General features: G+C 45.2%; 1 non-coding gene across 1 annotated transcript; it reads left to right on the forward strand.

The window, feature by feature from the left end:
* The first annotated feature begins 1453 nt into the window (after positions 1-1453).
* LOC138461525 (U6 spliceosomal RNA) lies at positions 1454-1560 on the forward strand. Its single transcript, XR_011264144.1, has one exon. It is a non-coding gene; the product is annotated as a U6 spliceosomal RNA (small nuclear RNA).
* The last annotated feature ends 24719 nt before the right edge of the window (positions 1561-26279 follow it).

Genomic DNA, 26279 nt, shown 5'->3' on the forward strand with positions numbered 1-26279 from the left:
TGGATAGATTTTAAATTTTGGCCTTTCATTCTTTTAAGTTATGAATTTTTTGTATTTGTATCTAGACTTGTTTTTTGGACTGTGTATGAATTGTTTCTTTGTTATTTTAAAGGTTTGTGTAAAGTTTAATTTCTTTTAAACTATAACACAATAAATATGAATTAATTAATTGCCACCTCTCTTTCCACATTGTATTTAACCATAGGCTGCACTTGGCCCTGTTGGGTATTTTGTATAGATTTGGGGCCTAGCGGTATTTTCTTACCGCCAAAATGAAAATAATTCAGTAATAATCACTCTTTGCATTCAGATTGGATTTGGTATATAGTACTACAGTATATATACATTATTTCAGCACACAGATAGATTTAGTGGTATACATTATGTTGGTATGCGTTATTGGTGGTATTTCTGGTGAGCATAATTCCTTTGTTTCATATGTGACCCCAATATGCAGAACCCCTTATTTTTGTTTAGTTTGTTCATGTGATCACTAGAGAGGCCTCAGGCTTACATTTCAGGAAAACCACATTTTCATATGGAGTGCCACCATGGGCTGTCCTCACTGACTTATCTACGACAGCGAGCTAACATGTGGTATTCATCAACAATTATCTACATCAGTGAACTATATCCAGGGCCTCTCTTTCTGCTGACTCATGTACCTCCAGCAGCAGGCTATTTCATTATGTTCCGTTCAGAAAACACACACACTTATACACTGAATGGAATCGTGCACACAGCTACCGCCATTTCTTATTTTTAGCTACCTTAAAAATGACAATTGCACAGTCTAAACATCTTCCCATATTACCAGTGCTATAATGGTAGATGCACAAAGAAAAGAGAAAAATAAAACACACTACCCGTCTGCTTTCAGATATTTTTATGTATTATAAACAATTGCATTTTAACACCATCTTACCCTTTTTACAGAAATAAATGGAAATTGCACAGTAACAACATTATCTGTAACAAAATGAGAAGAGAGCGGCGAGAACATATTCAATTTGCAACATTAAACATGTTGATAAAACACTGGAATTCCCTCTTCTACTCTGACTGAATAGTTTTGCACGCATACACACTGCCCCCGCACTCAGCAATATAATTACCAAGCTTGTCCAGCGTGAATCCTTCGGCTGGTCGCCTTCTGGAAGTGGCTCAATGCTCCCTCTTAAAGCACCCCAGCAAGGACGTGCATCTGCCGTCACTCAAGCCAGGGATTATTGTCTAGAATTTCCCAGACTGGGCAGCAGCGCACTGGGACCTTCTTAGTCAGGAAACTCCAGCCACACCAGCCAAGTCTTTCCCCAAGCTGTGTAAAATGTCTTCTCCCTTATTTCTTACCCGAGATTCTACAGGAAAACTCTTGTTACCTCCCTTAATGTGACATGGATCCAATAAAAATCCATCATGTCCTATTCTCCTACTTTCAACAATGGCTTGGCTTGTGCCTACTTCGGCAGCACATATACTAAAATTGGAACGATACAGAGAAGTTTAGCATGGCCCCTGCGCAAGGATGGCACGCAAATTCGTGAAGCGTTCCAAAGAAGAAAAAAAAAAAAAGAACAATGGCTTGGCTTGTACAGTTGCAACTGTAACAAAACTGATTTCCTGCTTATTCGAGTCTTTGCTTCCTGCAAATACTGTGGACAGAGCACAAATAGAAGCAAAGAGAAAAAATCTGGATGCACGTTTAAAATGACTTTCAGAGCCTGTCTTTTCCATCTCATTTTGCACTGGAGAACACATAATATTATTAATGAGTTAGAATCATGTTAGTATTGTTAATGAGGTTAGTTCATTAATCCTTAAATGTGTCTCCTGCAACAGAGGAATTTCAGGTGATAAAAAAAAATATATGCTTTTAACTGTGAAAAAAAAATGATTTGCATTTTAGATGTAGAAATCGTTTTTGACTGAATAGCCTGTTTTCATTTACATGTCCATGTCCCACTGGCAACACATGCCTTGCTGTACCGCATTATAGCAATGCACCAAACCCATGCAGTGGTGCTGCATGAACAAAATCCTAAATAATCTTACAGCCCCACAAAAAAGATAATTTTAAACTGCCCAACTTCCCCAGCACAGACCTTTAAGTAAAGGGTGTCTGAAAGAACAAAATTCATACTCAACCCCATTTTACTGTCCAAATTCCCCAGCAGATGCCTTTAAGTGAGGGGTATCTGCAAATTGGAATTCCTAAAATTTCCTCACTTCCCTAGACCTGGCCTGTGAACAGAAGGCTGCTGAATGTCATTGATGCTTGGGTTTTTGGGGCTGGGGGAAAAGTACTTTGCTAAAGTGAGATGCAACGCTGAACATGTGATGTATGTCTTGTTTTAAATCTGCCCTGTGTCTATTCCTAACCTACATTCTGGTAAAGTCCTATTTGCCATTTACAAATCTGTGATTTAAACTGCTAGCATTTTGAGTGTGCAGGTGACTCCATAAAGCAAGCCTTGAAGGTGAACTAGTTTCGACAAAAAGAAAATGGTGCTTATGTTTTGATACTAGAATTCTCATCCAGTAGTGTTGAAGATTATGTTCTAGATTTGTACATATTTACATTATTGAAATTCAACATACAACGGGATTCATGAGGAAAGAATTTTGACCATTAATTTAGCCTGTGTTCCTTGTTAGTGAGATTAAAGTATATGTACAAAAGTGTGTTTGTAATTGAACTGTGTTTTCTGCCACAAAAAAGGTGGTGACTGTGATTGAACAAATTGTTATTCATTGAGCTTATAATAAAATTAAATATCTATTCTTTCTATACCCCTGCCTGGTTCTTGGCACACTGTGGGCTCACGGTGGAGATTTATATGGCTCTATATGAGTCTTCAATAAGGCCAGTGGTAAAAGAAAAACTTAAGCAAGTGTTGTAGGGCTCCTTGGTTGGGGTTGGGAAGGAACTCTTTAGGTTAAAGGCTGCCATGGTGTGGTAAAGTTTTGAGACTGAGAAGGCATGCTCAAAGCTGTTTGAAGCTGACAGGTAGTTAAGTAGTGTTTTGAGGCTTGAATGCAGTGATCAAATAGTGTGAGCTTGGAAAGATGTGGTCCAGTGTTGTGACATTGATGTGGAGTGGTCAAGTACTCTGAGAATGCAATTGTGAAATAATCAAGCTTGGGCGAATTTACTCAGTTGATCCCCGAATCACCCTGATTATGGAGTGAATTTGGGTTTGGCGGATCCCCTAAACTTTTACAAAGTGTAGATGTTTGGATTGGGCAATTCAGGATACATTTTTATGAGTGCTGTTGTTTAAGACCAGACACCCACAAGGCAGTACAGCATTTTAGAAAAATAGGAAAACCCCTCTACACCCCCTTCTTTCTACCACAGCCAGGGTTACCTATCAAACTGCACATATGAGGGGGCAGAAGGCATGCTCGCAGGGGACTACCTCCTGCTACTGCACAGCAGGAGGTAGTCTTTCTTCTATGTTTTTCCCTGCGGTCGTGGGCTCTAATTTGTGCTGTTTAATAAATAGCTGGCGTGATGGAGAGGCAATGTTTAAAAAATAACTTCCTTATGGGTTTCTGGGCTTGCCCTAAAGGCCTTATTAAAAGGAATTTGCGAGCACCATGCATCCACAGGTCGCCTAAATTTTGAGAGCAAGTCTTGAAATGTATTCCTTTTTTAGGAGATTTACCAGGCCAAGTGTAAAGGTGCTGTGAAACTGAGATGGAGTATTGAATTGCTATGAAAGACGTTAAGTTGAGAGTATTTTGTGGGATGCACTGAGACCTCACCACACATCTCCATGGTCCATCCCCTACCTCCTTGGTGAAGTGCTGAGACAATGTTGTAAGGAAGAGGCGTGAAACTATGACATAGTTGTGTGCATGCTTCTACTTATCCCAGCTCTTCTGCTACCCATGCAACCTGCTTGTGCATTTTGGGGTGTGCCTTTTGTACAGTGCTGCATTGCTCCCCAGCAAGGTTTGTGCTTTATACATCCCATACATACATGATGCAGTAGAATGGATATGTGACTGAGGATGTATGGGGATAAGACATTCAGGGGCTGTTGAAAAGTGGCATGTCACAGAGTGTGTGAAGTGCAATCATATTATATTACGTTAGCAAGGTTTTAAATTTGTAAAATCTCCACTGCAGTGGTTTAAAAGTGCCAAAGTTTGATTGAAATTTCACTGGGTGTCGGTGTATTGTGTACCCTCCAAGGTTTTCCAGACCATAATGTGTGAAGGAAAATGAAAAAGGGAAAAGTGGGTAAAGGGGGAGTAAAGTGGATGCAGGGTTAGATGCACATAGAGAGTTCTGGAGAGACGTGCAAGAATGATGAGGACCAGGGTAATGTGTGTGGGCTTTTGGATGCAGAATGATCCAATGGATAGATTGAACAGGGAACACTTTATCAAGAGTGTTAGGTATATTGAGTCTGTACTAGGGAGTGAGTTTGGCATGAAGACAGTTCCCCAGTAAGGTTCTTGTAGTGGAAACAGTGTGCAGATGTGTAATAGGTTTGAGATGTGCACAAGCAGACATTTTGGGGCAGCCACTGTATTCTAGCCCTTCCTTACTAAGCAATTACTTTTTTTCTAGGCATATAGTATAAGGCTGTAAAGGAGCAAGTGGCCACATTTTCCCTAACTCCCACCCCTTCGCCGCCATCATACTGGAACAGCAGGAGAAGTGCCCTGTGTGAGACTCCATGTGTTATGCCTTTACCTCATTGAGTGTATGAGACATGATATGCACTCAGACAACCGTATCAAACGTATCCTTGCACTGACAGTGTGGAAGGATGCCGTATGGAAGGATGTTGGCACGTACCATTCGACATCATGGAACGCTGAGTGAAATCTGTTGAGCACAGAGTGATGTCATAAAGAAGACATACCAAGCCATGCTGAAACGATATGGAAATGTTGAAAAATGACAAGGTAACTGAAGCAATAACAGAAACATGTACGAAATGATAACTTAATCAAGAATTCAAAAGAAGATAAGGTAACTTGCTGACAAATAAGTGTAAATACGCAGTAATGCAAGGTAGAAAAGATGCATAGAAGCTTGCTATAGAGCAGCAGTATTCAAACTGTGCCCACCACGCCCCGCAGGGGGCGACAGCCACTTCCCTGGGGGGCAGTGAGAGCCCAGCATGAAATGCAAAAGAAAATAATATTTTTTTTTTTTAGATTGGAAGAAGTGGGCAGGGGCGGCTCAAATGGTCAGGCTGAAGCATGAAACTGTCTCAGGCAACAATGAAAAAGTGGCCCGCAGTTGTAAATGGATTTTTATTCCTTTAGTCACAGACTTTTTGAGTAGTACCCAAGGGGGTGCTTTGTGTTAAAATGTAAGTAAATTGATATTTAAAGAATATTTATTCAGCAACAATTGTCAAAATTACTAACTTCATAGTGAAGTAACTCATCAAACTGGCCCACATTGGCCAAAAAGGTGGCCCATTTTGACTGGCCCACACTAGCATTTTGCATTTTTGGTACAGGCATTACCTTATTGCCCTATATGCCAGTCCGAGCCTGGCAGCTCATCCATAATGTTGACGGGGCACCCACCCGGCGGCCCCCTCACCCATTATGGAGGAGCTAAGGAGCCAGCCCTTTGAAACACGAGCACTGCCTCAGCTGCTTTTTCCAGCTGAGGGAGTGCTCCTGGGCTGGCTGACCTGTCAAAGGGAAACACTATTTCCCTTTAACAGTTCAGTTTAGTTCCCCAGCCGCGCATGCTCACTGAGCCATGCAAGTGCTGGGGCGTTTTGCTTCGCCAGCATTGCATAGCTCTTTGGAAATGCTGGCTGGTGCACTGCATGTTTGTATGTGCAAGGGGGAGCTCCTGCGCCTCCTCACACACGGACAGAGCAGCCTGAAGGAGGGCGTTTTAGCAGCCACACGCAGGCCAATGCATAAGGTATGTTTATGTTCATTTTTTAAATTTAAACATGTGTATGGATGCGTGTATGTTTGTGTTATGAGCGAGTGTATGGTGATGGATGCTCATGTGAATGATAGAGTGATTGGTGTGTGTGTGTGTGTGTGTGTACATCTATCTATGTATGTATGTATGTAGGTTTTAGCCCCTTGAGCTGATTTTGGCAAGTGGTGGATAGAGGGGGGAAGGAGGGTTGTTCAACAAAGGCATTTTAAAAATGCATAAATTACTTTGTTGCACAAACCCCCTACCCACCTGCCAAAATCAGCTCTCCTTCTGAGGCGCTGTGGAGCCCAGGGGACTGGGATGGTATTTTTTTACTGGATTTCTTTCATATGTCCAGTCAAAAATACCATGCTTTCCCCCATGGCACCTAGCAATTTGCATACACACATAATCATGTTGATTGTGTTAGGCCCAGTGGGGCCCAAGGGACAGGGATGCTATCCTTTTACTGGACTTCTATCATAGATGTCCATTAAAAAATGTCATGCCTGCCCCCTCGGTCCCCCAGAATCAATTGCAAACTGTTTGGCTATTTACGCCTTTTTTAAAGTATGTTCTACAATGCAACATTGTAACCCATTATTTTAAATAAAATTCATGGGAGAAAAACCCCCTTAACTCCCTTTGATTGGTTTGGGCTCCAACACTGCGCTCGGTCCTTATGGCATTTTTGGGAGAAATAGTTATGCCTCTCCACTTAAAGAATTCACCAGCCACCACTGGCCCTTGGACTGTGTTGGGAAAGGGATGGGGGGAGCCCAGAGACTGTGGTGGGCACAGGATGGGCGGGAAGCATGGGAGAGTGGTGGGAACAGGGTGGGGAGAGCCCCGGGTGTGTGATTGGTGGGGAGAGCCAGGAACTGGGTAGGAGTGAGATGAGGGAGCACAGCAACTGTGATGGGAGCAGGTGGGGGAGCCCAGGGACTATACTGGGAGTAGGGTGCGGTGACGGCGTGTGCAAAACATACTCTCCCTTTGGCATTTTTGGGGGGACTGGCCATATTTTGCTCAGCGGGGGGGCAGGCCAAAAAGTTTGAAGACCACTGCTATAGAGGAATATATAACATGGGAAGGGGGGACATTTTTGGAAAATGGGCGCCGGCTTGTGTAAATATTGAATTCGACTATCTCAGAAGCCAATCAGGATTCAAGAGACAGGAGATGCTGGAAGAGCATCTTTGTGTGCAAAACAAGAGGAGTACATGTTGGCTTGGGATCAAGGATGCTATTTTTAAGGAATAGCTGTAAAGCACAAAGGGAGTCAGACGGATGAGTCATGGACGTAACACATATTTCTCTAAGATTAAAGAAGAAGAAAACATTTGCAAGAACCAAGTATTGGACAATTAAAAGTGTATAAAATGTATGCAACCTAGAGTGAGCAAGTCTCTAGAGGTCAAGAGGAGTAATAACACCCAGTATAATTAAAATAAAATAGCAGTAAATAAGAAGCTGAAATGAACAAAGTCGTGGTCTCTTCACATGTGTCTCAGAAGTCAAAAACAAGGGCTATTCATTAAGCCTTGCATGAAGATAGTGATGTGCTTTCACTCCCTTGAATGTCGTATACCAGAGAACAGGTTACAAGGTCAACTGCAGATGGGAAACTTTGGCTCATGGCTGGACTGATGAGAAATGATCGACAAATTGGGAAAGTTGGGAGTAATCTGACATGATTCAAGCACCTGGTTTTCGGTTTCCTTGCATGCTGCTAGCTGTGACAAGGTCAAACGTCCAAGGTTGGGTGAAAATGACAACCAATCGGTGGGTCTATGGGGAAACCTGCTATACAATGTTGTATAGACAAATACAATGCCATTTTGTTTGCTATAATCAGTGTTTTATGTGTAGGTAGTTTGAGGGTTGTATTACAGATAAGAGATATCCAATGAGGTACTAACCCATATATCTTCTATAAGTAGACATGTTCCCCTAACAATCCCTCCCGCTAATAGGTTTTAAGGTTTGCCACGCAAGATGGCCTCATAGATGACACATGTGTAATCACGTTTGTGTGTGAGTGTACAAGCATCAGTTCGAAGTCTGCCAGATGACGCTGCTTTATAAAATTGATAATAAAGTAGTGGTTTGCCATATTTCTTGAACTGTCTGGTTATTTGGTCTGAGACCTTTATTGGTAATTACATCTAGCACAAGAGATGCTTCAAGGTGCTAGAGAATATGTTGATAGCTGTGCGGGTGGTTAGGTCTAATCGACCCAAGCCCAGATCCAGATTCTCAAACATTTGGCTGCTCCCGCCATAAGCCAGAAGATCGCGGAGCTTCCTGTGGAGAATGGCGTGCAACAAATCATGTGAAAAAAGATAGGGATGGCCGATTACCCTTTGATGAAATTTCTGTCCGATCCCTGCAGGTGCCCGCTGGACAGAATGCAAACTGGTTGTTTGAGGGAGAGTTGATGCTGAGTAACTCGAGCTGAGCCAAAGAAGCAAGTAGAACATCGAAATTGCCAAAAATAAGGGTGAGGGACTGTTTTGTTAAATATATATATATATATATATATATATATATATATATATAACTCGATTCCTGGTTCCAAGGGCACGGAAGGGTAGGCACTAAAAATACTCCAAATAGGGGTGTTAATGATACCTGAGATAAAGCCAGCTAGAATACTGCTTATGAATCTCCAAAATGGGGCAAAAATGAGATGTGATATATTTACTGAAGAGAGAAAAGGAAGGCGTACGCAGGGAAATATTTATAAAGTGCACGTGTGTGGGGTTATAAATATGTCAGTGTAAAGCTTTTGTTGTGTTTATATTAGTAGATATAAAATGATAGTAAAACATTAAGGTGGATTTTTTACATTTTTTGAACAAGAGATTGACATCAATCAGAAGAATAAAAATCAAAGGCAACTAATAATAAGAGATTCTTAAAATATCAATGATAGAACAATGAGAGATTAAAAATTGATAGAACGTGTAAACAAATGAACAAAAATAAAATGGTTGTGTATCATTATTTGAGAAAGGTGGATAAAACATTTTCATTTTTGGGTAATTAAACGGCAATTGATGGTCCCTGCTCAAATTGATCAGTGTGGTATATTTGATTACATAAAAAGAAGAATAAAATATCAGGTAAGTATGAACAGTCGTGATCGACTTTTCATCATGGGAGACACACCTCTTCTACATTTATGCCAGTCATTGCCAAGATACACAGCTAAGATATGGAAATATCATTCGGATTGGGTCCGAAGCGCAACTAATAAGACACTCATGAGGTGGTCACAGGAGGGTTAATTGTAAAAAAAAAACAGTATTGCGACATGTGACAACATATTTGCATGCTACATATTATTTTTTGTTACATTATTATTATTAGTATTATTATTATTATTATTATTATTATTATTATTTATATAAGGGAAAGAAGTTACAGAAAGAAGATGTACCAGAGTGAGAAAGAAAATCAAGCGGAGAACGAGTGGATGCTTTATTAGCATAAAGGGGAGGATAAAACGTCTCCAGCTCCACTTTCCTCTCGTGTAGACAAGAGCGTAGACTCAGAAGAGAAGAGATTTTATACTTTATAGGAATTTAAAGCAGCAGTGAGCTACGTTAATCTGACATATCCACCTACTGTTTATAATAGTGAGGACAATGCGGAAGAGAGCAAAAGCAGAGAACCCAAATATATCTTGACACACAATGAAATGAAATAGCGTGATAAGAGAAAGGACAGACAAGATAAACAGATGGAGATAGAGGAAGAAGCAAAGAAACCGAAAGAAGTAAAGGATAAAGCTAAGGGAATAACAATAGTACAGAACACATGGATGGCAGGACAGATATTACTCGAACTGGATGATAAGGCCATTGATGGGGTTCAAGAAAGAGAAGAGATAGAAGAGCGGGAAAAGGGAGAACATATAAAGAAGAAAAAGAAAGAGAATGCAAGTAAATGGAAAAACAAAGAAGGCACGAGGCAAGGAAAGAAAAGGAGGGACTAGAAAAGAAGAGACAGGAGGAGGTAGAAGTGCAAAGGTTACAAGAAGGAGAGGGAAAGAAGGGAAGAAAGTAGGGAACTAAAAGATGATGAGATAAAGTATCTATGTCATAGAAACATAGTGCTGATCGAAGCACAAGAAAGACTTGAGGAAGAGAGAAGGTCTCAACAGCCCTGCAGAGAGCTGCAAGAGGTACAAGAACTCCATCATAGGCTGATGTGCGCGATACAAAAGACGTAGAGAAATGAGTTGGCGATTTATATAGACAAATAAGGCATAAAAAGGGCATAAAACTCAAGAGAAGGATCCCTATCAAGGGGAACTGGAGGTAGGTCAGCTTACATCATAACAGATGCGCATTGAATGCTGTCTTTAAGTAGACTTGATCCAGATGACGTGGAAAAGGATAACAGTCATACAAGCTCAGGCATAATAATGTTAGATGAAGAAAAGGACAAAAACGAGAGAACACGAAGGGAGAGCGCTTGCAGATTTTCAAAGCAATCGATTGCAGAGAAAGGGGTAAAATGGACTGATTTAGAGGATCCCAACGAAAGAACACCAGAGTCAACACCATACACTGAGCGACCACAAGCACAAGTGCACTGTGCAGGGGATATATCCCTGTCTTATGTAAGTATATTAAGGGCATTACCAAGATGGAGACAAATGGGCGAGGCTAGCCCTGCCTTGAAGACGAGAAGTGTAGGCAGGAATGATTATGGACCAGGATTTTCACAATTCCCATTATTAGAGAAAGGGGCAGGACGGCCACAACATATACCGTGGCCACAGATGGATGAAGACAATTTAAGATGTAAACTACTGAGTTTACATTTCGTTGCAGGAAAATGGATTTATGAATTAGAGAGGATGACATAAGGAATGACGTTGGCATAGGAGATATAAAAGGCTTACTAGCACCGATAATAGGGGAGAAATCTGATGACATTTGGAAACAGGCAGGATACACAGATGTGACTGCACAAAATGCGGCACATGATGGAGCACCAATTAATAATTGCAGACATGGGTGACATTATGCCTAGGAAAATGGCAGATGGGCGGAGGACGAAGACCCTGTGGCTTATTTTCAAGATATGCAAGACAGATGGTGCCAGGAGAGGCGTGAACCATGGGATAAACAGTAGCATTGTTTTACCACATTTTGTGTTAGGTACTGCCCTAGCCAGTGCACCAGCAACAAAAAAACAGGTGGGAATGAAAGCGAAGCCATGGCCAGAAATACAATTAATATTCATGCATCACTGCTGATTAATGCTTGAGAAGAATAAGAAGAAAGCCAAGAATAGAAAGCAGGAGGAAGTGAAGTTAGTCCAGAATAAGTTGACAAAAAATAGCCATAGAGAGAGCTGTATTGACGTGTAATGAAGGAGATACAGTCAGGGCAGAAAAACAATGTAGGGTATCCCACAGATCAGTGTGGGTACAACTTTTGCCCATGGGGAAAGGGAAATTGGCCAAGAGGAGCGGCACAAGGTGGATTTCAAAGCCCTCAGGGAAGAGGAAGATTTAATGGTGGACAGCCGCAAACAGTGGTGCAATTGTGCAATTGTGGAAGAATAGGACACATAGCTAGAGCATGTAGAAGCAGAGGAGGCATGCAGCACAATTGGCAATCTCCAAGAGGGGGTAGGGTTATGCTCCACAATATAATACAGAACCACAGGAATATTATGCCTATGATCACACGCAGGTTCAGACATATGCGCCACAACCACAGGAAATGCAGCAAGCGCCATTACAAATGACATTGCCACAAGGGCAGTCACAGCAAGTACCCATGCCGGTACAACAGGTATAAACTCAGTAAGCACTGACACAGCAGGCCATTGTGCCATGGTGGAATATGACTACAGGAGCCCAGCAAGCACCTGCACCCACATTTGGGAGGGTGACTGTGGTAGGAGGAAATCCTTTTACAGGTACATGGATGAATTTATATCCATAACAGGACACCCCACAGAGTGACACCGGACCCCTAAGGGGAACCAAGGGCCAAGGTGATGATAGGAGGCAAGACATTTTCATTTCTTGTGGACACTGGAGCAACTCGTTCCTGTGTCCGTGAGGGAAAATACCCAATGTCAGGTATTGCAATGAATATGGATTGTCTGATGAATTTAGTCGCATTTGCAGACAAATTACCAATCTCTATAGTAGAACATGACATGTCTATGCCATTATTATATTCTAGGTAAACGCCAGTTAACATATTAGGGCGTGACTTAATGATGAAACTTAACGTGACAATGGGCCTCATTCAGAGTTTGCCGTTCTGGAAACAATGGTGCCGGTAAGCTCACTAGCACCCTTGATCCAGATGGGAAAACTCTGAATCTGCCTGCCATGGCCGCTGTGCCCGACAGGTACGACCCTGCCGGGTGCTGTGGCCACGGTAGGCAGACTCTTCATGGAAGCACCAGCACCATTGCTAATGGTGCCAATGCTTCCGTGTCCCCACTCCCTTAGAGTCCTAGAGGATTCTATGGGAATGGGGACTAACTATTTGCCAGTGCCTGACTTCCCGGGCCGCCGGACTTGGAATCTCATGGTGGAACCAGGTAGTCAGGCACCCATAAATTATTGCCACCAGTAGCACCGGCAGGGTTACCACTGGAACCGTAATGAAGCCCAATAACGTTTACTGACAAAAGAAAAGTGTGTTCCACAACAGGGATACATTATATGAATGTGAGAGAGCTTACATTAGCCTTTACAGGCCAGAAAGCATTACAAGGGGTCCCTTTGCACCCAGAATATTTCTGGATGGAGTGACTGTTTTATTATCTTGGTTGCCCAGATCGATAGGTAAGCTATTAAGAATGTCTGATGAGTTTTTGTTCAGACCAGAAATACCTATGGATGATGAAGAAGGGCGGATTATCCCATTATAGCTAGAAGCAGCAGTGGTTAGAGAGACAAGGGGGTGTTCTTCATGGGACAGATGATGAGGGAAGAGAATGGAGAGCAGTGATAGCCCGCACTGAAGAATATAGGCTGACAGATTTGACAGACAAGCAGTTGTTTAAGAATGAGAATTCAGATGATGAATTAGTATTTTTCATAATTCGCACTTATTGGATAAAAGTAGAGAATAGAGAAATGCTGCAGAGAATGGTGTTGGTAAAGAAAGACACTGTCGTTTTTCCAGGGAGATTTAGACAAAGTGCCAAAGATATGATATGGGTCTATTAAAGGGAGTAAAAGTTTAAAAACAAGCTTATACCAGGAACACTTTTGCCAGGTGCAAGCAATAACCCATGTCCAGAGAGGTGCGTGAAGATATATTTGAGACCATTTCTGCTTTGATGAAGCAAGGAATGTTGGTACCATCCGATTCTCCATGTAACACGGCTGTGTACCCAGTGAGAACATTGACGGGGGTAGTGGAGCTTCATTCAGGACCTTCGCCCTGTAACAATGTAGTAGAAGCTGAGTTTCCTTTAGTTGCAAATCCCGCGACAATATTGTGCAACATCCCATCTAAGGCCAAATATTTGACAGTCAGAGATATAAAAAAAAATGTATTCTTTTAAATTCCCCCTCACAAAGACTCACAGGATTTGACTTCCTTTTCGTATAGAATGATCTACCTGAAACATACTCAATCACCCCAGGGGTACTGTGAGTCCCCTTCATCTTTAATAGAGTCCTCCAGATGTACTTAGGTAATGTTCAACTCGAGTGTGCAATAGTTCAATATGTCAATGATATTTTTGTGTGCGGTGAGACAGAAGAAAGGTGTAAAGAAGATTCCATTACGCTTATGACTATCCTCTCAGAGAAAGGATATAAAGTAGACAAAGAGAAGTTACAATACTGTCAGGAAGAGGTCTTGCATATAGGACAGTTACTTTCTCATTAAGGGAGGAATGTGATGCCTGAAAGAACAGAAGCAATTATGAAGACCTCAGAACCTAAAACAGTGAGTCAACTGCAACAATTTTTAGGCCTATGTAATTGTTGCAGGGTTTGAGTTTTTGATTACACTACTTGGAGTCAATCACTCTTAAAAGGACTTAAAGAAGCACAGGTGGGTAAGAGTCAAATACAATGGACAGATGAGATGACTGTAGGATTTGAAGAATTAAAAAAGGTGATCAGTACAGCCCCTCTGTTGGGAATTCCAGATTATCATGAAGACTTTTATTTATATCCTCATTCAAATGAAGACTCATGACAGCAGTGCTTACTCAAAAAACTACATTAGGACATGGACACAAACCATGATCCTATTAAAGTGGGATTTTAGATCCAATTACAAAAGAGCATTATCCTTGTGAGCAGTCTTTAGCTGCTGCTTCATTCGTGATTGATAAAGCGTCAAGTATAACAATGGAGTGTTAAGTAACTTTATTTGTTTAGCATGAATTTGTGATATTAGAGAAACCCAAAAGGACATTGATCACACAGAGAGCATCAGGATGCAAGGTATAAATATCAAATCCTGCAATAAAAATTGGTAGATGTAAGACAGTGAACCCAGCAACCTTCATAGCTGAACCAGTAGGAGAGGATGATTATTTTGTTTTATTTTTTTTATTTACATATATTAGTTTAATTCAAAACTTTTACATTTGCACTCTCCATTTCATTGATTAAGGAGTATGTACATGTTCGTACAATGTATACTGAGAACTATAATGAAATTCCCCAAGCTAGAGAAAATGCTCTCAGGAGAGGGAAAGTTATTTTTATTGATGGTTCTTCAAAAATTGATCAAATGACTGGCGAAAGGCATACTGGATCAGCAATAGTAAAGCTGAACCGAGAGGTTGAAGAGATTGCCTTTGCATTGCTCAGCACAGGTTGCAGAATGTGTGGCTCTTATCGCTGTGCTTCAGAGATTTGAAGATTAGGAATGACGGTGTACTCTGACTCCACCTATGTGACATCAACTGTACATGCAGGACTGTCACGCTGAAAATGGAAGGGCTTCCTCTGTGCAGAAGGCACTCCAATGCAACACGCAGTCCTATTGAATAAATGTATTGAAGTGCTAGCACTCCCATTGACTCTCACAGTTGCAAAATATCCAGCACATTCTAAAATGACAGATTACATTTCTCGCAGAAATGAAACTGCATATTTAGAAGCCAAAAAGGCAGCATATTTCACAACCATTTCTAATTGTGAAATAGAATGTGCTAAACAAACAATAGGACGATGCATGCTGTTAAAGGAGGACTTTAACATTGTGTGTATTGTCCAGTTAATTGAGATACAAGGGAGAGCACCACAAGAAGAGAAGGATCTATGGAAGAAGCAGGGGTTTTCTTTATCCCCCACTCACGCAATTTAGAGAAAGGATAGTACTGGGAAGCAAGTTATGCCTCTAGCATCAGTCAGGGTAGCAACTCCACTAACCCACGCATAAGACTCGAAAGAGTCTAACTGCAACAATTGCAGAAGAGTGGTTCTCACCAAATCTGTTAAAAACATGTGGCACAGTTTAATGTAAATTGCATTGTGTGCCAGAAATGTACTGTAGGCACACGTTGCAAACAGTGAGAGGAGCAATTCCTAGATCCAATGGTGCATTTCAGCACCTGCATATAGACTATGTAGATATGCTGCGGACATGCAATGGTTACAGATATATGCGGGTCATTGTATGTCATTTTTCTAGATGGATCAAAGCAGGTCCATGCACACACCCTGATGCCACGCACACTGCCAAGTTCCTTGTTGTGAAGTGTTCCCAAGATGGGCTGTGTGTGAGGTTTTGCAGTCTGACAATGGACCGCATTTTGTAAATGAGCTGTTTGAGCAAATAGTTCTTCTATTAGGCATTAAGCATATGTTTTCTTCCACTTATCACCCACAGTCGAATGGTGGCTGTGAATGATTAAATGCATTATTGAAGGGAAGAAATGCAGAGATTAAAATCACTTTGAAGAAGGGATGGCTACATTGCCAACCCCCAGATTTATAATCTCTAAGGAATGAGCCTGGCTCAGATCACCATCTATATCCTCATAACTTGGTGACTGGACACCACATGAGAACTCCCCTTGCTCCTTCAACTAAGTTAAAAACGGATTCTCATAGTGCAGCGAAGAGATTAGGTGACGATATGCATGATTGCCAAAGTCGTGGTCTCTTCACATGTGACTCCAAAGTCGAAAACAAGGGCTATTCATTAAGCCTCAAATGAAGATAGTGGTATGCTTTCACTGCCTTGAATGTCCCAGAACAGAGAACAGGCTACAAGGTCAACTACAGGGTTTTGGTTTCCTCACGTGCTGCTAGCCTAGTCGAAAGTCCAAGGTTATGTGGGAATGCCAGCCAATCGATGAGTCTATGGGGCAACCTGCAATCCAATGTTGCATATACAAATCCACCGCTACTTTGTTCACAATAATCATTATTATATGTATTTAGAGGTAGTACAAGTTTTATCTTAAAGATAAGAGACAGTCTACCAAGTACTAACCGTATGCTTCTGTAAGTAGACATGTTCACCCTAACCAATCCCTCCCACTAATAGGTTTTATGGTTTGCCACGTAGGATGATGTCATAGATGATGCATGTTGGGGTATAAAACCCCAGTGTAATCAAGTTTGTGTGCAAGTGTACAAGCATCAGTCTGATGTCTGCCAGATGACCCTGGTTTATTAAATTGAAAATAAAGTAATACTTTGTCATATTCCTTGAGTCTGTCTGGTTATTTGAGATCTTTATTGGAAATTCCATCTAGCACAAGAGACGCTTCAAGGAGCTAGAGCAAAAGGCAAGCATTGTATGTGTTAACACTCAGCTAGACTGGCATTTTGGGCCAGCCAGTGAAGTCTAGTCCTACCTTACTGTGGCATGACTTTTTTTCTGGACTTGTTTGATAAGGCAAGCATTGTATGTATTATCGCTTGGCTAGACCGGCATTTTGGGGCAGCCAGTCTAACCCTTACTTACTGTGGCTTGACTTTTTTTTGGGCATCTATGATAAGGCAAGCATATGTTATTACTTGGCTAGACTGGCATTTTGGGGAAGCCAGTCTAGCCCTTCCTCACTGTGGCATGACTTTTGTATTTTTTACTTCTCCTCTACTGGGGATCAGTGGTGCCGTGTACATGGGTGCTCCGAATGCTCAGGAATGGCCGTTATGTCCCAAGCAGTTTATAGAAACAAATAAAAACAATCCAAAGTGTCAGATTGCTCAGCAACAGGGGAGTCAAGTTGTGCATTTCATGGGGGGATGCTGCTGCCCAGATTTTAGGGCAGTGGCAATGAAAGAGTATTAAAATTGTTAGAGATTGGTTTTACCTGGAGGTGCCGGAGCCCAGGTCCGGTTAAAGATGTAGAAGGGCTTGTGGGGGCCCATTTCAACATGATGTTTGGGGGTACCCCTGCCTACAGCTAGCACAATCTGATGCACCTTGGGGTACTTAAATTATAATGGAGAGAATGGAAAGCAATGAGCAGTTAAAAGCTGCTGATTATCATGGGACAGGTGGCCAGGGTAGAGCATAGCACTGAAGGACGACCGAAAAGCTGTTTGTCAACAAGGTGTTAGGGAGAATTCTCTCTTTAGGCTGAATTTCCTAACCTAGTGAGTCCCCTAGCAGCTTTGCTGCATTTCTGGAGTTTGTTTTTTCTCCTGCCAAGAGTGAGACTCTTTTTCTCCCACTCTTGGACATGTTTTGTGGTGTTCCTTTGAATGTTAATGTGTTTTATGGGCTATGGGGTCCTTTACTCCATAGGGTCTCATGTGTTTTTACTATGTGTGTTACACAGCACCCTCCGTGCAGTAACACAGGGGTGTCATAGTGACACCCCACCATAGACTCCATACCCTGGGACAGACTACTGTCTCCCAGGGCATGTAAAGTCACCATTGGCTTTACTAGTCCCAAATTATTAACAGAAACCGGTACAAACCATCCTATTCTGGACGCACTGGTCGGGGCAATTCCATTGCCCCGGGGCCTGTTAGTCGAGGGGGCATGTCTCCGTCCCCCCTGATCGAGTTTTGGCTGGTGACAGTGGATACTACTTTTAATATTCGACCGCAAATATATCCCTTTGGGATTTTCCCATTGTTTGAGGCTACCAACTTTAATTATTTAATTTTCATAGCCTCGAACATACCGCCGGTTGGTATTTTTTGCCAGGACTCGATTCTAAAATGGAGTTTGTGTTCTCTTCTGTGACTCCAACCCAAGTTGAGCCCTTTGTTCCACTTTTTGGCGGGTTTCTCCACAGAAGCCTCCAAAAAGTGGTGCCACTCTGTCTGGGTATCACATGGGGTGTGGGAGGGGGTTTAGGCACCCTGGACTGAGTTACCTTGGTAACTCAAGTCGCACTCTTGTGTGATTGGCCCAAGTGGTGAGCCGGCCGGCTCACCACTTAGCATGTTTGATTGACAGCTATACTGAGTGAATTGGGGTGTGCTTCATAAAAGCAGGGCTTTGGGGACTGGAACTTCAGAAGTCGCCACAGGACCTGAGAATCTGACGAGGGAGAAGCTGAGCTGACCTGCCACGACGACAGCACCGGTGGAGCCCTGCGCAACCGACTCACCACTTCCCGACGACAGAGAAGATCTTCCGGCTGGAAAGGCTTCTTCCCCTGACTGGTGGGCACAACCAGTTTACCTTCTTCTCTTCGCATCCCAGGCCGTCTTGTGGTCGAATTGCCCGTGCCAAGCACCCCGGCAACCGGATAGTCACTTACCACTGGACCGCGAATAAAAGGACCGTTCCTTTTACCTGAGAACTCCGCGGCTGGTTTCTTCCCTGGCAGTGCAACGGACTCCTGTCTTCCTCCCCGACGAGATCCTCTCTTCCCCCGGACAAAGCACCGACTTGCATCCGCTGCCAGGAACAACTGCCCCCGCTGGAGTATTCTCACCACTTTAAGGTACCGTGTCTGCCAGGCCTCCCTTTCTAAAGATTGCTACAAGGTAATAATAATCCCTTAACCTTCTGGACTGGGCTGGCTGCCTTGACCTTCTAACTGGTCCCTTTCTTTGGTCCAACTCTTTTTGAACCTCTTCAAGACTTTTGTGCACTGCAACCGTGTGACCTTGGACACATTTCGTTTTGATCCCCTTAAAGTGGATCCGGCCTACTGAACTCTAAACTCACGGTTTTTCTTTGCCTTCCTCTCTTGTTGTGCTCTTGTAAAAGTGTTGGGATCTGTTTCAATTTATACTCTGCTTTTCTCTCCCTTTTTAAACTAATTAGTAGAGTGCCATCTGCGTTAAGCGCTCACCGCTGTCTGAAAATAAGTGGGGCTTTACTTAAGACCTGTCTAATGTTCTTCTAAGGGAGTGTATTTCTTTTAGTGACCATGTTTTTGAATTGCTTACTATTAGTGCCTGTGTGTTTTTATAGATGCGGTTTTAAATAAATAAGTATATCTCTTTTACACCAACCCCTGGTCAGTGTTTACTTGTTCTACTGTGTTCTTTTGACCTATTGTGAATATTCTGTATACTGCTTAACTCTTCTTGAGGGAAGTCTGACCGCTCAGCCACAGCTACCAAGTGAATCTGTGTCGTACAGACTGCTACCAAGTGGGTTTACTGCCAAACACCTGTAGTCTTAAATCTTTTGCAGTGGTCCCAGAGGGAACTGCACAGGTTTCTGCCTAACACAAGGTGCTGAAGGGTGATGATCCAGACGCAACCTGAGTAAAAAGGAAAGGAGGCGATAAGAACATTGCCAGCAAAGCCGCTGCAAAGTTCACATTTAATGTCCAAATTTAAAGAAGATGTGCCATAACACTGCCAACATCATGGCAACTGCTTGGCCCTACCAGAGGATCGGAGCCCATTTCAACCCGAAAACTTGAAAGGGCCCAACGTTGTTTCTGCCCGAGCTCCAGATAGCCCCTGATCCCCAGTAGGGGAGAAAACAAAAAGAAAACAAATGGTGTAATTCCATGCCGTCCTGGAACGGTGAAGCGGGTGACAAAGTCAGGGAAATATTGCGGATTCCCTGAAAAGTAGGGCACCCACTAAGGTTCAAACCCACTTCTGCCTCTGGTGTGGTGGGTTTGAGGGACCTTGAAATGAGGATCTAATCGATAATGGTAGGCATGGAAAAAAGAAGCTGTAGAGGTGGTCTCTAACAGTGGAGCATTGTTTTGTGAGAGGGAGAGCAGTCAGTGATGCCGACCCGGGCATAGAGGGCCGCCTGCATAGCCTACAGAAGAGGCGTCATTAAAACACTATTAATTGTGGATGAATTATCCGTTTGTAAACCACTGTACTGGTGCTTTATTCCCCGGTCTTCCTAACGTAGATTGTTGCTGCCCACCTAGGCTCGCACTAGAATCTGTGCCCACGCTTTGAGTGGGTGGGGTCGACGGATGGCCACCTTTGCAAGCCTGGCAGCTGCAGGCGGCCCTTCCCGCCGAGCAGGTGCCGAGCTTCAGGGCAAGGTAATCCCCGTCAGAAGCCTCAGCCGCTGGAAGATGAAGGATGGAGAGAGAATTGAAGCTGAGGCACGGCCCAGAGCTAGGGCCCGGGGATTTCTGCGCAGTTTTTCTCTGTCTAGTGAGGCAGAAAATAGACAAGGAGAACACAAAAGCAAGGCCCCCGCCATTCGGGATAACTTTATCTCAAATTAATCCCGCTCAACTCTGGCAATAGGAGACTGCGGAAGGAACACGCTCTGCAATGAAAAGGTCATCCTTCTTCGTGTAGCCAAGGGCACGGCGCTTCCGCCCTGGACGGGCTGCCGGGGGAGGCGTGTGCCCGCGCCGACCAGCCTACAGGGAAATCAGCAAAGGGCTCAGCAGGTCGGCGCGTGCCTCTGATGTCCGAGACGGAGACAGTCACGGGTTACTCCTCTTGCCGGAGCCTCTAAAGGGCCTGAAGGCTGTGCCAGAGAGCCAGTCGCAGAGAACTCGATAGGCCAGTGCTTCTAAGAAAGCAAGTAAGGCCGAACTAGAGACGGCCACACAGAGCTGGACAGAGTGATGCTTCTGAAAGGCCTGTGGGAAGGGGGGGTCCGGGGGGAATGCGAAGCTTTTCCCCCCGGGGAGTTTTTTGGCGCTGCACACGGCCAGCGAGTGGCCGTGGGGGGGCAGAGCGCCTCCCTAGGGGTATTTAAGGGCTCAGGGAAGGTTCGGGAGGCAGGCGACGGTTAGGACTTGGTAATTGTATCAGTCCTGTCGCCCGCTCCCGAGCCTTCCCTGAAGCTAGCTGGGCCTTTGGTCTGCAGAATAGAGTAGGTGAGGAGGGTTAGTTAGTATTTTGGGGGTGGCGCAGGTAGTTAGGAGTTATTTAAAAGTTATTAAAAAAAAAAAAAAACAACTTTGTCAGCGAATTTCACCCAGTGGGGAGTAGCGTAAATAAGCTACCCCCCCCTCCCTCCTTACCTGAGCTGCTGTTGGCGTCCATGCACGGTGGGGCGGCGGGATCGTGGGGGCGGGTTTTTTCTTTGCGCAGTCTTCGGTCTTCTGGGGAACGGGGTCTTGTTGAGGGAGAGGGGATTTTCTCCTCGTCGGGTCCATTTAGGGCTTCTTCCTCCGTCGCGCGGCGGGGGGGGGGAGTGCAGGCCTGGTTGGGCTGCACATCAGGTGGTTCCGTGCGGGAGCCGCGGACACTTCCTTTTCTCTCTCCCCACGGCGCCGGGTCTTCCCTGTCCGGATCCTCTTGGTTTTGCGGGGGTGTGATTAGCAGAGCCCAGGCGGCCCTGTCTTGTGGGGAGTATACCGGCGCGGTGATAGCCTCCTGTCAGAGGGGGCAGGGCAGGCGCCTTAAAGGGGCAGCGCTGTTTTGCTGGGCTGCTAGTAGTGCGGTGTAGCTCGTGGGCCACCAGGGGGCAGGGCGGGCGGTGCTATAGTGGACTGTTACCTGATTTAGAGGGTTTTTTCAAAAAAAAAAAAAAGGGAATAAGTTCAAGGGAATTAGGGGTGATTATCAGCAGCAGTAGTAGGGGGCTCCTGGGTGGTGTGCATTTAGGAGGGGAAGAAGTAGAGGTAGGAGAGGGGGGGTTTTCTTTGGGAGAGGGGTATTTTTTAGGTGGAGGGGCAAATAAAAAAAAAAAATTCTTGTATAAAAAAGAAAAAGAGAAGTGCTATTTTGGGGTTATTTAACCCCTTTGTGTTATTAGGGTTATAGCGCATTTTCTGCTGGTTTTTCCCTCTGCTAGGAGTAATTTTTCCACGGGTAGGTACCGGCTCGGGGGCATATTTAGCTAGTGAGCGTCAGGGCGAAGTTTAGTGCGCTCTCAGAGTAGTAGTGCACGATGGTGGGCCAAGGGGTTAGCAAGAAGGGGCTGGTTGATGCTAGGGCTCTTAGGGAGGCCCTGGAAATCATCAGCAGGGCATCGAAGGCCCAGTTGGAGGGGGCGGTGGGGGAGGTCATGGGTGAGGGGGAGATAAGGGGCGATAGACCGCAGCGTAGAGCGGCAGCTGATGGGGCGCTTGCGGCAGTGTTGGCTTGCACCCCTATGGTGGGGAGGGGGGAGGTTTGGGAATCCAGGGGCAGGAAAATGAGGAGGGAGATAGACAGGAGGGCGGATGGGGGAGTAAGGATGTCGGGTGGGCAGCCAGGGAGGGAGGAAGGGAATGATAGCGCTAGGGAAGATGGGAATGCTCAAGAGGGTGGGGCTCGAGGGAACAACAGTGGGGGCAGGGATGGGGCACAGAAGGGGGTGTCAGGGCAGAGGGGAAGAGGGGGTAAATACCTGCAGAAGAGTGCAGGGGGGAGAAGGAGGGAGAGGTCCCCTTCAATTGAGGAGGGTAGGGTGGGGCACAGAACGGCCTCCCCGGGTAGGAGGAGTGAGGGCGGAGGGCGCTGCGCAGCCCCCGCTGTTCAGGTGGAGGTTGAGGGTTTCAGTACGGCCCCTCCTCGGTCAACACAAGGAGAGCCTAGAGGGCGCAGCACAGCCCCTAGCAATGAGGATTCCAGGGTGGAGGTCGGAACGCCTCGCCCGAGAGAAGAGGACCAGGCAGGGGTTCCCACAACCCCGCCGAGAAGACATCAAAGGAGTGGCGGGGCGGACGCCCCGGGCTCGCAAGAAGATCATCAACTCATCTCGGGCATGAGCTCGCATCCACAATGGTATTTAAGGGGTGATGAAGTTGGTTGGGAGGAATATGTGGGGCAATGGGAATTGGAAGATTACAGGGAGGAAAGGGAAAGGGGGAGGAGAGAAGAAGTTCAAGGTGGGATAGGGAAAGGGAAGTGAAGGGTGGACGGGGTGAAAGGGGTCAAGGGAACTATTGGCTGGGTGAGTGTGCTGACATGTCTTGTCCCCGCAGTAGGAGCCCTCTAAGAATGGAGAGGAGGAGCACCGGTGTGGACGCCAGGCCGCAGGTGGCAGGTGTGGAAAGAGGTGAGCGGGAAAGGGAATGGTCATCTGCATGGCAGAGAGGGGTTACAAATAGGTGGATAGGGGATGAACGGGCTGGTTTTCAAGGTGTAATGAAGGAAGTTGGTGTGCAGGCCATTGGAGTGAGAGGGGTTTGAAAAGAGCATTTGCTCAGTGGAGGTCCAAACGGACAAAGTGGTGGAGCCATTGGGGTTCGAAGTGCAAGCTGGTAAAGATAAAGAGGTGGAAGTGAAAGGAAAGGAGAAGAAATTGCCATACATGGGGATAACAAAACCATTGGGGGCGCACTTGATGGCAGCGACCAGGGAGAAGATCCAGGCAGGGGAATTTGTGTAGGTCTTCAAATTGCTCCATACGGAAGTGAGAGGGAAGGAGGGGTCTAAGGAGGAAGAGAGGGAACTGGCTTCACGCCCGAGGGTCCGGTGACCATTGAGAATTGGACGTCGGTGTTTATCATTTATGCCAGTGTGTATTGCGAAAAATTCCCGGAGCGTTGCGTGGCCCTGCTTAAATATATGGATGTAATAAGGAAGGCTTTTACGAGCTTTAGGGGCTTTGCCTGGGTAAGGTATGATGAGGAATTTAGAGCGAATATGGCAGAGGACAGTCAGGCGGTCTGGGGGGAGATAGATATGGATCTCTGGCTGCAATGGATGGCCCCAACGAGGCCTGCCCCGACATTACATACAGCAAGTGGGCTGCCTGTGCCTTTCCGGCCCTTTCTTGGTCGCCCCGCCCATGAGGGGGCGGGGGAAGGAGGCAGGGGCCAGTCCTAAGCAGCGTGCTGGGGTACAATAAGGATAGCTGCGCAAGGACCCTGTGTAGGTTCAGGCAGGAGTGTAGCAAGTGCGGTGGAAAACACCCTCTCACGCAGTGTTTCCAACAAGGAGACAGGGTGAGGGGGAGATGTGCAGGAAAAGGGGTTGGGGGAAAAGCTTTTACTCCAATTAAAGTGGGTGTGTTGGAAAAATGGTTGCAATTTTATCCGGATAGGGAAGGGGCTAAGATTTTGAGTGAGGGGTTTTGTCAGGGGTTCAGATTAGGTTACCAGGGTCCAAGGGTGCAGCGGTGGGCGGAAAATTTGAAGTCGGCAAGAAAAAATGTTGAGGTGGTAAGACAAAAATTGAGCAAGGAAATAGCGGCAGGAAGGATAGTGGGCCCATATGATGACGTACCGGGTGACTTAGTGATATCCCCATTGGGGGTGGTGCCCAAGAAAGCTCCGGGGGAGTTCAGACTGATTCATCATTTGTCATGGCCGGAGGGTATGTCAGTTAATGATTTCATTGCCCCGGAAGAATGTGGGGTTGTGTATGCAAGTGTTGACCAAGCGGTTGAGCTGATAAGGAAGGAAGGGCGAGGGGCCTTCATGGCCAAGTGCGATATCAGGGCGGCGTTTAGGTTATTGCCGGTGCACCCGGAGGACTTTTGGTTGTTAGGTTTGCAGTTTGAGGACCGCATATACATAGACAAAGCATTGCCAATGGGGTGCGCAATTTCCTGTGCTTTGTTTGAACGGTTCAACTCTTTTCTACAGTGGGTTTTCTCATTCAGCTCGGGGTGGGAGAGTGTGCTGCACTATCTGGATGATTTTCTGTTCATTAGCAGGGCAAAAAGAGAGGAGGATTGCAGAGAAATGCTAAAGTTGTTTCAGGAATTGATGGAGGAGCTAGATGTACCATTAGCCGAAGACAAAACAGAAGGGCCGGCAGTGGTGTTAACATTTCTAGGAATTGAACTGGATTCAGTGGCCATGACCTCACGCTTGCCGCACGACAAGGTGAGCAAATTGGTGGTACTGTTGGAGAAAGCGATGGGGGCCAAGAAAATGATGCTGGTGGAGATGCAGAGATTGGTTGGGCATCTGAATTTTGCATGTAAGGTGGTGGCCCCAGGGCGGACGTTTTGCAGGAACATGGCAAGGGCCATGGCGGGAGCAAAGTGCCCACATCATCGGATAAGAGTATCGGGGGCAGTGAGGGAGGATTGCAGAATTTGACTGCGCTTCTTGGAGAGTTTCAATGGAATGTCAATGTGGTTGCAGGGAGACCCGGTGACATGGGAAGTTCAGATACTCTCGGATGCAGCGGGGGCCGGTGGTTTTGGGGTGTTTTGGGGGGGAAATGGTGTGCGGAAAAGTGGCCAGAGAGATGGTTGAAGGAAGGGAGGAGTATAGCATTTCTTGAATTTTTTCCATTACTAGTAGCATTGGAGTTGTGGGGGAAGGAGTTGCAAAACAAGAAGGTGAACTTCAATGTCGACAACGAATGCGTGGTCCATCTGGTAAACAGACAGTCAGCTAGGGATCGATCAGAGGGTGGCAAGGTTGATGAGAGAATTTGTCCTGCGTTGCATGGAATGGAATGTGCACATGTGCCAGGGAAGGATAATGGCATCGCTGATGCATTATCTCATTTTCAATGACAGAGATTCCGTGGATTGGCTCCAGATGCAGATCAGGAGGGGCAGCAGATTCCGGAGGTGCTGTGGAAGATAGGAAGCTGAGAGCGCTTGCTCTAGTGGAGGGTTCATTGGCCGCGGCATCTAAGAAGTCATACAGGAGGGCCTGAGAGGATTTTATTAGAGGAGGAGCTTGTAGTTGGAAGGGTAGATGGGATGCGGAAGAGCGGAGGAGGGATGATGTCACAAATTTCCTTCTGAGATGCATGGGCAGGGGCTGGTCAAGGGCAACGATAGCAGGAAAGCTAACAGGGATTGCCTTTTACGGGAAATGGTTTTGGGGTTTTCAACCAAGTGGGGGGGAGATGGCGAGTAGGATGTTGGAATGATGGGGAAGGGAGAGTAAGAGGGACAAGGATAAGAGGAGGCCGATATCGGCTGAATTGCTGCAGAGGTTGATTGAGGTGGTGGGGGGAGTTTGCTGGTCGGTATGGGAAGGGGAACTGTTTGCGGCTTGTTTTACATGGTTATTTTTTGGGGCCTTCAGGGTTTCTGAGTTGGTCGGGGGAAAAAGGGGGTAGGGGGACTGCAATGGGAAGATGTGCAAATTACAGAAGAAGGTTTAGACATCAAGATTAAAAGGTCCA

This window comes from Ambystoma mexicanum, chromosome 1p (genome assembly GCF_040938575.1).
Source record: "Ambystoma mexicanum isolate Mex_15411 chromosome 1p, UKY_AmexF1_1, whole genome shotgun sequence".
In the NCBI taxonomy this organism is placed as follows: domain Eukaryota; kingdom Metazoa; phylum Chordata; class Amphibia; order Caudata; family Ambystomatidae; genus Ambystoma; species Ambystoma mexicanum.